The sequence below is a fragment of the Ascaphus truei genome, unplaced genomic scaffold (assembly GCF_040206685.1).
Source record: "Ascaphus truei isolate aAscTru1 unplaced genomic scaffold, aAscTru1.hap1 HAP1_SCAFFOLD_3375, whole genome shotgun sequence".
NCBI lineage: Eukaryota > Metazoa > Chordata > Amphibia > Anura > Ascaphidae > Ascaphus > Ascaphus truei.
Window position 1 is genome coordinate 8,339 of NW_027456372.1, and position 11,954 is coordinate 20,292.

Consider the following 11,954-nt stretch of genomic DNA (forward strand, 5'->3'; position numbering starts at 1 on the left):
CGCTCAGCCGCTTGCCGAGCAAGCAAAATTGATTTTGCAGCTCGCAAGCGTGTCACGTGAGCGGTTCGCCCAATGAGGGCAAACCAGCTCCGTGACGTCTTGGCCGCACCCCCAGACGGCCAGGAATCGCCCGGCTGAGCAGGGGAGTTTCCACCCTGGACGAGGCCTGAGTATTGGGCAATTCTCAAAATGTAGCAGCATCGACGCGCTACAGCGCCTCTAGGTGGTACTTGAGGAACTACAATAGGAGATCAGGTAAGAGTCCCAGAAGTGCGCGCATACACCGACGCCACAACCATGAGCGCGGCCTTTGCCAATTTGAGGTTGGCACGCAGGCTGTATAATCTCAGCTTTACATTGCACATACATAGTGTATATACTGTAGGACTGTATCGTGTTAATCATTAAACGTTCCGTATTACCCAGTCACATTCAGCTATTATCAGTGTATTGTGTTATTATTCATTGCTGCATTTTCTCAATGCACAAACCCCAGTCACCTCTCCCCAGCCTGCCTCTCTCCCCGACCTGCCTCTCTCCCCATCTCCCCCCACATGAAGCCCTCGGATTCCTGTTCCGCCTCACACCGCCGCACGCTGCACCTAGCCAACCCCTTATATCACGTGATGCAACGTGCTGACGTGGCCAGCGTGAGTGGGGGGGGGAAACCCACGCCGATGTTATTGCGGTTGGCAGCCGAGCCCCCTCACCTCTGTCTATTAACCTATTCGGACCCGTAAAGCGCCACCCGATGGGGTCCAACACCCGAAACCCAGGCCACCCATCAGGAGCCTGCTGATCCGGCGGCCTCCCACAGGAGCAGTGACTGCTGATCCTTCACAGGAGCAGGTGATGCTGGGTAACGGGAAGATCCGGTGTCACGCAGAGTAACGCAGGCAGTGCGGGTTAGGACAAGCGCGCATAACCTGTAACCACTTTGGCCTGTAATGGTTGAGATACCAGAGCCTCCCTCTATGGGGTCAGCAGAAAGCAGCCACAGGGGATTCTGGTTATAATATAGATGTGAGTAGAGGGGTGTTTGCTCTCTGTGGGTTCAGCACAAAGGGGAGATGGGGAGAGCAGGGGGTGGTGTGGAGAGCACTGTGGTGGAAAGAGCAGAGGGTGGTGGGGAGAGCCGGGGGTGGTGGGGAGAGCCGGGGGTGGTGGGGAGAGCAGGGAAGGTGGACAAGTCCCGGTGTTTTTCCGCCCCCCCCCGGGTTAGGGAATAAGAGATATGCTGACTGTACTATAGCGGTGTCCTGACTGCAGGGAAGAAATGGTCCTAATGATCTCACTTAGCGCTGCGTTTCTTTGCACCGGTGAAATTGGGCTCTGGGCGTCTGAGCCATTAGTGCAGAAGCTAAAGAAACACAAGTTTTCGGTTTCTCACATGAATACAATGGGGACATGGGCGTTTTGACTGTTTTATTTATTTTTTACATCGAGCTTAAAAATGACTGACCTTTTGTGATCAGGACTAGGTAGCAACACGTCATTGTTTGCAATGTTTGTTTGACATATTTCAACCACCCATCAGCAAAAGCGAACTGTTTCTGTAATAACTCAACAATGCAGTGCAATGACTGCATATGTTCATTTATCAGTCTGATCATAAGTGCTATCACCATATGTTATCCAATGTATAGAAAGTATTTATTTTTAATCTAGTACAGAGCAGAGATATAATGTCATGGTTTATGCAAGAGCTAATAGAACCTAGCATACCGTATATAACTGTAGTGTGGGCGAACAACATGCATTCACACATCCCTGTTTCTATGACTGTACAATGAGCTCACATTTAGGGATCACTCTCCAACACATGGTGTCACTTGAGGACTTGAGTTGGCCACCCAACAGGTCAGGTTTGAAGGCTATCCCTGCTTCAGCTGAGGTGGCTGTCATTGACTGAGCCTCCTGTGCTGAAGCAGGGATATCTTTCAAACCTGACCTACTGGTGACCCTTGAGGACCGAAGTTGGCCACCCCTGCTCTAACATAACCTCACCATAAGAGAGTGACCCCTAAATGTTAGGTGAGGTCCTCTCCTCTTTTATTCCTTCTAGAAGTTTATTTTAAATACCATAATTTGCTAAGGGAAAAATGGAGAATGGGTAATGTTTGAGCGTAACCTACCTGTCACACAACTGAATTTGTTTTTCTGTTAATGCACTATTTTGAGGAAGAAGTTTTTAAATGAATTGAGGTCTGTAGCATTATGAAAAACAAGTCATAACATGTAGGGATCAATTTGTGAAATTGCTTTTCGCATTTTGATTGTGCATTTGTGCTGTGGTCTGTAAATGACCATGTGCTGTAAAATAAAACTACCACATAACTATGTTTTGTAGCTCATTCGTCTGGCAAAATCTGTTTTTGAACTATCTAACAAATTCTGTTTTTATTGTGTTTTTTTTCTGTGCGACAACAGACAACCGGTGGCTGTTAATGTTGCGGGGCTGTGAATGACGCTGAAGGGACCTGCACTATTGAGGTAACTAATTCCTCTGCTTTTTTGCGCCTTCGTCTCATTGAAATCCAGATGAATAGAAGCCACACATGAAACAATGGATTTCTGATCCGGTATCTAAATCGGGCAATACATAAGTCTGTTGCATTTTATTATATGGTAAAATTATCCGATATCATGAAAGTAGAAAGTAGACTTTAATTTGCAAAACTTTTGCACAGCAAATCAACCAATTTCTATGTATTATCCATTGCTTTCCTTCTTTCATTTCTCTTAACATTGGTTCAATAATCTGTTTCAATTTAAATAATATATGTATATACAGTATGTATGTGTATATATGTATGTGTATGTGTTTTTTGTGGGCATTAAAAATATGGTTGACCATGTATTGCAGGAAGGGTTTAAATCTGAGGTAAAGGATAAGAACATGTAGGATTACATTATTTTAGAAGTATTTGAACAAGATTACATCTCCAGGTGTTTAATACAGTAGTTTACCTTGCTATGTGGCAGAATACTGCTCTGAATACTCTGACGGTCCTAGTACTGATGAGCAGTTAGAGCCCAGGGAGGGTTTTTAGGCACTACAGGCATACCCCGGTTTAAGGACACTCACTTTAAGTACACTCGCGAGTAAGTACATCTCGCTCAATAGGCAAACGGCAGCTCACGCATGCGCCTGTCAGCACTTCCTGAACAGCAATACCAGCTCCCTACCTGTACCCAAGCTGTGCGCAAGCGGGGAGACTATAGAGCCTATTACACATGTGTTATTTACATCAGTTATGCACGTATATGACGATTGCAGTACAGAACATGCATCGATAAGTGGGAAAAAGGTAGTGCTTCACTTTAAGTACATTTTCGCTTTACATACATGCTCCGGTCCCATTGCGTACATTAATGCGGGGTATGCCTGTATTGCATAAATCCGTAGATTAGCACAATGTGAGAAGCGTTTATAAGGTAGTAGTGGGAGGTGATTATGAGGGACTTGGAGAAGAGATCATAGACAGAAGATGCAGGCCGTGTGGAAGAGGGAGTACTTCGAGAGGAGTATTGAGATGAAAACCATTCCCCTTTGTTTAAATACAGCTACTTGCAAGTATATCATAGACTCACACTTCGGGATCACTCAATTCCTGTGTGTGTGTGTGTGTGTGTGTGTGTGTGTGTGTGTGTGGTGTAAATAAGATCTCATTGACACACACATACATTTGAGCACCGGTAGTGGCGCAAAATCATCAATCCCACCATCTTCGCTGCTGTCTGTTGGCTCCCTGCCATGCGCGCACGCGGCCCTTGTATAGAAGTGTGGGGCGGTAGAATTTCCAGGGGGGGCGCGGCGGCTACAGAGGTCCCGCGCTCTCCCCCCAAGGAACTTAAATTAAGTGCCGGGGGGAGGGGGGGACCACGTGAGGCCTCTGCTGCTTCTCCTACCTTATCTTCGGCGACGTGTCGCCATGGTAACCGGCGTCAAATGACACCGCGGGGTCATTTGACGTCATGTTGCCATGGTAACGGGACGTCACATGACCCTGTGACGTCATTTGACGCAGGTGGAGAGGAGGCAGGAGGTAAGGAGGCAGGGGGGACGCGAGTTAAAAACTGCGCACCCCTGCCGTACGGCATCCTCCCCCGCGCTGCGAGATCCTAGCTACCAGACTTAATGGCCGATCGGATTAACACAGCAGGGGTCCCTGTTTAAATGGAACTTGCGCTGTGAATCCTACCGGGCTACACCTGTCTGTAAGAGACACGCACTAAGAGTGAGAATGAATCAGTCACTCTCCCTGCGCGCCTCTAACAGGCGATCGCTGGGCTTTTATTGTATTTTAATAACACAGTATTGTAGCAGGGGATCTCTTGAGCTGAATAACATTAGTTTCAGTCCCGGGGACCCCAAACTTCCCGAGTTATAGGCCCCATCATGGGGTGAAGCATCCCTGCCATGTTTAAATTCTCCCATGTCGCGGCCCTCGTGACCGGGAGATTTAAACAAAGCAGGGGGATACCGCTACCCCATAACGAGGCCTGTAACTCGGGAAGCAGGGCGTCCCCAGACCTGAAATTAATGCGATTTGGCTCCAGAGACCCCCTGACACAATACGATTTTCAAAATAAAATAAAAGCAGCTTCATTACCTTAGCGACTAGCTGCTAAGTCAATGAAATAGTTAAGCCAGAGTACCTGGTTTATTGGGGGTAGAGGGGGTGGGTGAAGGGGGTAGTTGCCCCAAGGTGGGTGGTTAGGGCTACCGGGAAGGTTGCTTGAGGGGTTAACCCCTTCATTACCTTAGCGGTCGTAACCGCTATGGTAATGACGGGGTTAACCCCTCCCACTACCCACCGGTAGGACTAACCACCCACCCTGGGGCAACTACCCCCTTCACCCACCCCCTCTACATCCAATAAAAATTACAATACAAACATCAATACACATACAGTACAGTAAGGGCAAAATCCCTATTATCCATATCTGGATAATAGCATAGTTGCCCATTAAAAAATAAAACATAACCAAAATATGACCCAGCCAGCATATAGTAAATTAAAGTTGTACTTGCTCCTGCCAGGATGAAGGCCGCCCTCCTCCCCCTCATCTTCAGTGGGCACCGACGGTAAAAAAAAAAAGCTACTGGCCACTAACCCCTTAATCACCGTAGCGGTTATTAACCACAATGGTAAGTAAGGGGTTCTCCCACTACCCATCCGGGAGGCTTAACTACCCTCCCCAGCGCAACTCCCCCCTCCCCCAATAAACCAATTGATTGGCACAGTGGTACAACATGCCCATAATATGAGCATGATTTGCCACTATTGCAATCAATGAGCAAGCTACAAATAAAAAACAAGCACTGAATAGATTGCCCATTGACTGCCAAAGTGGCAAACCATGCTCATATGGGCATGGTGTACCACTGTGCCAACCAATTGGTTTATTGGCATTTTTTTAAATTCAAATGTAATGTATTTTATTCAGTGCTTGTTTTTTTTATTTTATTTGTAGCTCGCCCATTCATTGCCATAGTGGCAAACCCAGGGGAAGTACAATTTTAATTTACTATATGCTGGCTGGGTCATGTTTTGGTTTTGGTTATGTATTTTTTTTTTTTTTTTTTTTGTAACTTATTTTTTATTTATATTTTGAAAAACGTGTAAAAGATACAGAAAATAAGAGGATGTGAGAAGGGGGAGAATAAAGTACCACAAAATATTACATTAACATCGTTGGATAAAAATTAGGCAATAACCACAACAACCCACAACATGCATCACCCAAATCTTCAAACATAATTTTGACTCATTACCTGTTTCTGTCCCCTTGAGGACCATGGTTCACAGATTTTGTAGAATTTCCTTGTTTTATGTCTTAGAAACTCTGTTAATTTCCTCATTGTTTGTACCTCATTTAATCTTTGAATAATCTCTTCTAGATGGGTTTTTTTCCCCCCATGCCCTGCAATTCAGCGTCTTGCCGTGGTCAGACACTAGTTTACTTATGTTTTGGTTTACGTTTTTTGGAGGTTTGCCACTGAATTGTTGAAACTTTTTACTAGGTCTACCCATCTGTATTGGTTTGACCGGGTATGCCAAAAAATAACCTGCTTCAGATGGGATGCCAAATAATATTTTTTTTAATATCTGGCACTGCCATTCCACCTCTTTTTATTTTTTATTTTTATTTGCGTGCAAGCATAATGGATCTCGTTATTCTTGGTCTTTTATCACCCCAAATAAATTGCATGATTTTATTTTGTAAATCCTTAATAACTTTTATCGGTATAGGAATTGTATTGTTTCCAGACACTTCAGATTCCTATACCGATGAAATGGGTTTACGTGGGACAAATTACTTTTAACCCTACGCGTTTCGCGAGCACTCTCGATTCTTAGGCTTCGGCCAAGCTTCCCGCTGGCGTGCTGAGGCGCACTGAGGCTCAGGGAAAGCGAGTGCTTTCCATGGCCTTGCGGGTGCTTTCCCTGCGCGCCGTCAGGGGGCGGGCCGTGACGTCACGGAGCTGGTTCGCTCTGATTGGGCGAACCGCTCACGTGACCGGCCATGCGCTCCGGCAAGCGGGGAAATTTTAAATTTCCCTAAGACCTACGCTTCCGCGCGCTTGCGGAAGCGTAGGCGAGCCCCTACTAAAGCTGCTCTAATTGCGTCTGTAGGGGCTCAGTGCTGAGTGGAAGCACGCCTAAGCGCGCCTCCGCCTGCAAGCAACAACCATGGACGAGGCCTTATGGGGTATGTGTGAGAGGTGGTGCTACTCTCTGTGTTAAATAGTCTCTTAAATCAATCATCTATGGGTAGTCACCGCACACAGGATGCATAATATTTACCATAATAAAACCTCCAGGCATCTGATGCTAAACATATTCTTCGCTAATATGTAAAATAACTGTAATCCACACAATTTTATTTGGACTTAATCCTTGTTGTGGGCATTAATGATTTATCTGAAACTGTTACATGCCCGCGGTTAGCCAAGTCTTGCGAAACATTTTTTTGGCCCTTTGATGTATGTGATTATAATAAATTGCCCACAACTTTGTATACTAGACAGAAAGATATAACTGTACAATCATGTAAAACAATATTTTACTAAACAAAATTATATAAAATCAATATCTTTCAACTGAATAGTCCCATCAATATATGATAGGAATTTGAACATGGTAACTTTTATTCTATGATTTTAAATATCATTAATTTGATTTCAACCAGAGTGTATGTCATGTAATGATATGAATAATAGATGCTAATCTTCAAATATATAGAACGTAGCTCATAGTTCAAGCAAACTTGGATTGTTTGAAATCTATATAAATTTGATATCTACCATAGGAAACAGTCACTAACTACAGTCTCATAAGACCCCAAACTTCTGTAGAATCTACATTGACGATGTTATTTTTATGTGGAAAGGCAGCATGGAGGAATTAGATTTAATTAAATCGCAATATGGGGTGCCGGTATCCCCCTGCTTTGTTTAAATCTCCCGGTCAAGTGCGCCGTGATGCGGGAGAATTTAAACATGTCGGGGATATTGGCAATCCATAACGGGGCCTGTAACTCGGGAAGCAGGGTGTCCCCGGGCTAAAATTAATGCGATTCAACTCTGAAGGCTCCCTGCTACAATACTGTGTTATTAAAATACAATAAAATCCCCGCGATCGCCTGTTAGAGACGCTCGGGGAGAGTGACTGACTGATTCAGCGCATCTCTTATAGACTGGTGCAGCCCGGTAGGATTCACACAGCGCGAGTCCCATTCAAATGCAGGGAGCCCCGATGTGTTAATCCCGATCGGGCCATTACAGCCTGCTGTGCACTGTGCTGTGGACTGTTTCTGAGGTGCTCAATAATTTCCTGCGACCTTTGGGCCATAAGCAAAGGTTGCATCTGTCCGTAAACCATCTTCTTTTTTTTGGCAGCAAGTAGTGCTCCCAAAATAAGAAATGTGTTTATATTGCAATTAAATGTTCAGCTGTTTTTTTGAATGACTGAAGAGTACAAAGGAAGTATTTGACAAGGTTGTGTTAACCATAAGAGCTTATTAACCGTAATTGTCATTTAGTAAAAGTGAATGTGTATTGAATGATCCCCGTAGTGTTTAAAGCCAGAACACTCAAAAACCAAATGTGGGTTGGTCCTGTATTAATTTTTGTAATTATTTCCTTGCCGCAGGTGAAGATCTCATGATGGCCATCGCACAGTTCCGACTGTTTAAGATTTGCACATGCATTGCGTCTGTGCTTGCCTTCATCAAGAGATTAATATGCAGGTATTGTTCAAGAATGTTTATGAGCTCCCCAGCACATCACTTGATCGGATAAATCCCTTGTGTGAGAAGTATTTCAATCGAGCCGCCCTCCTTATTCCTTAGGTGACATAACTGCTTAAAAAGCAGCAATACACTCTACTCCAGTGGTTCCCAAAGTGTGCGCCGTGGCGCCCTGGTGCGCCGTGGCTTGGCTACAGGGGCGCCGCGATCAGGGCCGCCAGCACCGGGAAACGACCAGTAAATTAAAAAAAAAAACAAAAAAAAAACGCTGAACCCGGCGCCGGCTCTCCCTGCGCGCGCTGGAGGAGCAGCACTGGGAGACAGATGTCTCCCAGCAGCACGAACACCCCGCCCCCCGGCCAGAGCCGCCACCCCCCGGAAGCATCGGTGCACCATCACCCTCCCCCCCCCCCGCAGGACACCGGCCCTCCCCTAACGTGGCACAGGCCCCCGCATCACTGACCCCTCACCCCGTACAGGGACCGGGCCGTTCAGCCACCCCACGCTGCCGACGTCCCATGCAGCACTGGGCTGTCTGCCCCCCCCACCCCCGCAGAATTGCCCCCCGCATCACCTGCATGCCGCCGTCCCGTCCCCCCCCACGCAACCCCGCCCTCCAGCAAGCCACCGGCCTGACCATCAGGAGATCATCCCTAAGGAGATGTATATATGTATTGGGGTAATTTTTAAATGTATTGGGGGCGTGGGGGTAATTTTTAAATGTATTGGGGGCGTGGGGGTAATTTTTAAATGTTTTGGGGACGTGGGGGTAATTTTTTTAGGTGTCTGAGAGAGGGTTAGAGGTGTCTGTGTGAGAGAGAGAGGTGTCTGTGTGAGAGAGAGAGGTGTCTGTGTGAGAGAGAGAGGTGTCTGTGTGAGAGAGAGAGGTGTCTGTGTGAGAGAGAGAGGTGTCTGTGTGAGAGAGAGAGGTGTCTGTGTGAGAGAGAGAGGTGTCTGTGTGAGAGAGAGAGGTGTCTGTGTGAGAGAGAGAGGTGTCTGTGTGAGAGAGAGAGGTGTCTGTGTGAGAGAGAGAGGTGTCTGTGTGAGAGAGAGAGGTGTCTGTGTGAGAGAGAGAGGTGTCTGTGTGAGAGAGAGAGGTGTCTGTGTGAGAGAGAGAGGTGTCTGTGTGAGAGAGAGAGGTGTCTGTGTGAGAGAGAGAGGTGTCTGTGTGAGAGAGAGAGGTGTCTGTGTGAGAGAGAGAGGTGTCTGTGTGAGAGAGAGAGGTGTCTGTGGGAGAGAGAGAGGTGTCTGTGGGAGAGAGAGAGAGGTGTCTGTGGGAGAGAGAGAGAGGTGTCTGTGGGAGAGAGAGAGAGGTGTCTGTGGGAGAGAGAGAGAGAGGTGTCTGTGGGAGAGAGAGAGAGGTGTCTGTGGGAGAGAGAGAGAGGTGTCTGTGGGAGAGAGAGAGAGGTGTCTGTGGGAGAGAGAGAGAGAGGTGTCTGTGGGAGAGAGAGAGAGGTGTCTGTGGGAGAGAGAGAGAGGTGTCTGTGGGAGAGAGAGAGAGGTGTCTGTGGGAGAGAGAGAGAGGTGTCTGTGGGAGAGAGAGAGAGGTGTCTGTGGGAGAGAGAGAGAGGTGTCTGTGGGAGAGAGAGAGAGGTGTCTGTGGGAGAGAGAGAGAGGTGTCTGTGGGAGAGAGAGAGAGGTGTCTGTGGGAGAGAGAGAGAGGTGTCTGTGGGAGAGAGAGAGAGGTGTCTGTGGGAGAGAGAGAGAGGTGTCTGTGGGAGAGAGAGAGAGGTGTCTGTGGGAGAGAGAGAGAGGTGTCTGTGGGAGGGAGAGAGAGGTGTCTGTGGGAGGGAGAGAGAGGTGTCGGTGGGAGGGAGAGAGAGGTGTCTGTGGGAGGGAGAGAGAGGTGTCGGGTGTGTGGGAGAGAGAGGTGTCGGGTGTGTGTGAGAGAGAGAGAGGTGTCGGGTGTGTGTGAGAGAGAGAGGTGTCGGGTGTGTGTGAGAGAGAGAGGTGTCGGGTGTGTGTGAGAGAGAGAGGTGTCGGGTGTGTGAGAGAGAGAGGTGTCGGTGTGTGTGAGAGAGAGAGGTGTCGGTGTGTGAGAGAGAGGTGTCGGGTGTGTGTGTGTGAGAGAGAGGTGTCGGGTGTGTGTGTGTGAGAGAGAGGTGTCGGTGTGTGTGTGTGAGAGAGGTGTCGGTGTGTGTGTGTGAGAGAGAGAGGTGACGGTGTGTGTGTGTGTGTGAGAGAGAGGTGACGGTGTGTGTGTGAGAGAGAGGTGTCGGTGTGTGTGTGAGAGAGAGGTGTCGGTGTGTGTGAGAGAGGTGTCGGTGTGTGTGAGAGAGAGAGGTGTCGGTGTGTGTGAGAGAGAGAGGTGTGGGTGTGTGTGAGAGAGAGAGGTGTCGGTGTGTGTGAGAGAGAGAGGTGTCGGTGTGTTTGAGAGAGAGAGGTGTCGGTGTGTGTGTGTGAGAGAGAGGTGTCGGTGTGTGTGTGAGAGAGAGGTGACGGTGTGTGTGTGTGTGAGAGAGAGAGGTGACGGTGTGTGTGTGAGAGAGAGGTGTCGGTGTGTGTGAGAGAGAGTTGTCGGTGTGTGTGAGAGAGAGGTGTCGGTGTGTGTGAGAGAGAGAGGTGTCGGTGTGTGTGTGTGTGTGTGTGTGTGTGTGTGTGTGTGTGTGTGTGTGTGTGTGTGTGTGTGAGAGACACCAACTGCGCACTGCAACTGTTAGGTATGTATATACAACTTTGTATATATGTATTGGGGTAATTTTTAAATGTATTGGGGGCGTGGGGGTAATTTTTAAATGTATTGGGGGCGTGGGGGTAATTTTTAAATGTATTGGGGACGTGGGGGTAATTTTTTTAGGTGTCTGAGAGAGGGTTAGAGGTGTCTGTGTGAGAGAGAGAGGTGTCTGTGTGAGAGAGAGAGGTGTCTGTGTGAGAGAGAGAGGTGTCTGTGTGAGAGAGAGAGGTGTCTGTGTGAGAGAGAGAGGTGTCTGTGTGAGAGAGAGAGGTGTCTGTGTGAGAGAGAGAGGTGTCTGTGTGAGAGAGAGAGGTGTCTGTGGGAGAGAGACAGAGGTGTCTGTGGGAGAGAGAGAGAGGTGTCTGTGGGAGAGAGAGAGAGGTGTCTGTGGGAGAGAGAGAGAGGTGTCTGTGGGAGAGAGAGAGAGGTGTCTGTGGGAGAGAGAGAGAGGTGTCTGTGGGAGAGAGAGAGAGGTGTCTGTGGGAGAGAGAGAGAGGTGTCTGTGGGAGAGAGAGAGAGGTGTCTGTGGGAGAGAGAGAGAGGTGTCTGTGGGAGAGAGAGAGAGGTGTCTGTGGGAGAGAGAGAGAGAGGTGTCTGTGGGAGAGAGAGAGAGAGGTGTCTGTGGGAGAGAGAGAGAGGTGTCTGTGGGAGAGAGAGAGAGGTGTCTGTGGGAGAGAGAGAGAGGTGTCTGTGGGAGAGAGAGAGAGGTGTCTGTGGGAGAGAGAGAGAGGTGTCTGTGGGAGAGAGAGAGAGGTGTCTGTGGGAGAGAGAGAGAGGTGTCTGTGGGAGAGAGAGAGAGGTGTCTGTGGGAGAGAGAGAGAGGTGTCTGTGGGAGAGAGAGAGAGGTGTCTGTGGGAGAGAGAGAGAGGTGTCTGTGGGAGAGAGAGAGAGGTGTCTGTGGGAGAGAGAGAGAGGTGTCTGTGGGAGAGAGAGAGAGGTGTCTGTGGGAGGGAGAGAGAGGTGTCTGTGGGAGGGAGAGAGAGGTGTCTGTGGGAGGGAGAGAGAGGTGTCTGTGGGAGGG

At 48.1% G+C, this 11,954-nt stretch overlaps 1 long non-coding RNA gene across 1 annotated transcript; it reads left to right on the plus strand.

Moving 5' to 3' along the window:
- The first annotated feature begins 631 nt into the window (after positions 1-631).
- Positions 632-8,422, plus strand: LOC142483581 (uncharacterized). Its single transcript, XR_012797387.1, has 3 exons — positions 632-849; positions 2,431-2,493; positions 8,163-8,422. It is a non-coding gene; the product is annotated as an uncharacterized LOC142483581 (long non-coding RNA).
- The last annotated feature ends 3,532 nt before the right edge of the window (positions 8,423-11,954 follow it).